This window comes from Rutidosis leptorrhynchoides, chromosome 2 (assembly GCF_046630445.1).
Source record: "Rutidosis leptorrhynchoides isolate AG116_Rl617_1_P2 chromosome 2, CSIRO_AGI_Rlap_v1, whole genome shotgun sequence".
NCBI classification, from domain to species: domain Eukaryota; kingdom Viridiplantae; phylum Streptophyta; class Magnoliopsida; order Asterales; family Asteraceae; genus Rutidosis; species Rutidosis leptorrhynchoides.
Genome location: NC_092334.1, coordinates 144,259,025 through 144,261,747, shown reverse-complemented (window position 1 = coordinate 144,261,747; position 2,723 = coordinate 144,259,025).

The following is a 2,723-nucleotide window of genomic DNA, read 5'->3' as shown; positions in this document are numbered from 1 at the left end:
TGATGCTCTTTTCTTCAGTTTGTACTTTCTCGACGTGTGCTAGAACAGCATAGCAACCTTTTCTTATTAGTTTTTGTGCCTTCAAATTACTAATAAGATGTAGCTCCGTGTTGCCCTTTTCTCCGTACACCATTAAGGGTTTTCCTTTTTCTCGTATAATGCGAATTGCATTTTTGTAACAAACGATCTCTGCTTTCACTTCTTTCAACCAGTCCATACCGATTATCACATCAAAACTCCCTAACTCTACTGGTATCAAGTCAATCTTAAATGTTTCACTAACCAGTTTAATTTCTCGATTCTGACATATATTATCTGCTGAAATTAATTTACCATTTGCTAATTCGAGTAAAAATTTACTATCCAAAGGCGTCAATGGACAACTTAATTTAGCACAAAAATCTCTACTCATATAGCTTCTATCCGCACCCGAATCAAATAAAACGTAAGCAGATTTATTGTCAATAATAAACGTACCCGTAACAAGCTCCGGGTCTTCCTGTGCCTCTGCCGCATTAATATTGAAAACTCTTCCGCGGCCTTGTGCATTCGTGTTCTCCTGGTTCGGGCAATTTCTAATAATGTGGCCCGGTTTTCCACATTTATAACAAACTACATTGGCATAAGTTGCTCCGACACTACTTGCTCCTCCATTACTCGTTCCGACACCATTTGTTCCTTTCGTTCTGTTAACCCCTGGTCTGTAGACCTCACACTTCGCCCCGCTATGACCATTTCTTTTACACTTGTTGCAAAATTTGGTGTAGAACCCCGAGTGATACTTTTCACACCTTTGGCATAGCTGCTTCTGATTATTGTTGTTGTTGCGGTTGTTATTATTGTTGGGATGATTGTTGTAGTTGTTGTTGTTGTTGTTGTTGTTGTTGTTGTTTTTGTTGGGCCGTTTGTTGTAGTTGCGATTGATGTTGCGATTGTTAGGATAGTTGTTGCGATTATTGTTGTAATTGCTGTTGTTGTTGTATTGGTGATTCTTATCACCATTTTCCTCCCACTTTCTATTGACTTGCTTCACATTGGCCTCTTCAGCCGCCTGTTCTTTAATTCTTTCCTCAATCTGGTTCACTAGTTTGTGAGCCATTCTACATGCGTGTTGTATGGAGGCGGGCTCGTGTGAACTTATATCTTCTTGGATTCTTTCCGGTAATCCTTTCACAAACGCATCGATCTTCTCTTCCTCATCTTCGAACGCTCCCGGACACAATAGGCACAATTCTGTGAATCGTCTTTCATACGTGGTAATATCAAATCCTTGTGTTCGTAACCCTCTAAGTTCTGTCTTGAGCTTATTGACCTCGATTCTGGGACGGTACTTCTCGTTCATCAAGTGCTTGAATGCTGACCACGGTAGTGCGTAAGCATCATCTTGTCCCACTTGCTCTAGATAGGTATTCCACCATGTTAACGCAGAACCTGTGAAGGTATGCGTAGCGTACTTCACTTTGTCCTCTTCAGTACACTTACTTATGGCAAACACCGATTCGACCTTCTCGATCCACCGTTTCAATCCGATCGGTCCTTCGGTTCCATCAAATTCCAAAGGTTTGCAGGCAGTGAATTCTTTGTAGGTGCATCCTACACGATTTCCTGTACTGCTAGATCCAAGGTTATTGTTGGTATGTAGCGCAGCCTGTACTGCGGCTATATTTGAAGCAAGAAAGGCACGAAATTCCTCTTCGCTCATATTCAAGGTGTGTCAAGTAGTTGGTGCCATTTCCTTCAAAATAGTCAAATGAAACAAGTTAATCATACAGAATATTAAGAGTAGTCAATAGTATCTCGTAGCATAATATGAACACATTTATAAAAGCTTTTTCTTCATATTAGCATTTTATAAGTTTAAATTCGGGTAGTACCTACCCGTTAAGTTCATACTTAGTAGCTAATATACAATTCAACTACTACAATTCTATATGAAAAACTGATTATAATAATATTTCGCGTTCAAACTTTTACACAATATTTTACAAACTTACAATACCGCTTATTTTACATATAGCATGAAATATAGCACACAATAAATTTGATACAAGATGGTTGTGAAGATAATTCTAGCTAGTACACAAGTCGTTCAGCAAAGGCAATAAAGACACGTAATTCATACGTCCAGAAACAAGTCATGCATTCTGGTTTTACTAGGATTACTTCCCATCCTTGGTCTTGTGGAACATAACCGTTATGGCCGTTGATAAGACAGCATGTTGTAACGTCGTCAAAGGGACGAGGGTTACGTAATGTCCAACAGTCCTGTAACAATCTAAAAACCTCATTTTTTACCCCAATTACCGACTCCGTCACTTGTGGGAACGTTTTGTTTAATAGTTGTAGCCCGATGTTCTTGTTCTCACTTTGGTGAGAAGTGAACATTACTAACCCGTAAGCATAACATGCTTCTTTATGTTGCATGTTAGCCGCTTTTTCTAAATCACGAAGTCCTATATTCGGATATATTGAGTCAAAATAATTTCTTAACCCGTTGCGTAAAATAGCATTTGGGTTCCCCGCAATATATGCGTCAAAGTAAACACATCGTAACTTATGGATTTCCCAATGTGATATCCCCCATATTTTGAACGAAAGCCTTTTATAAACCAAGGCATTCTTGGAACGTTCTTCGAATGTCTTACAAACTGATCTCGCCTTAAATAGTTGTGCCGAGGAATTCTGACCGACTCTAGACAAGATTTCATCAATCATGTCTCCGG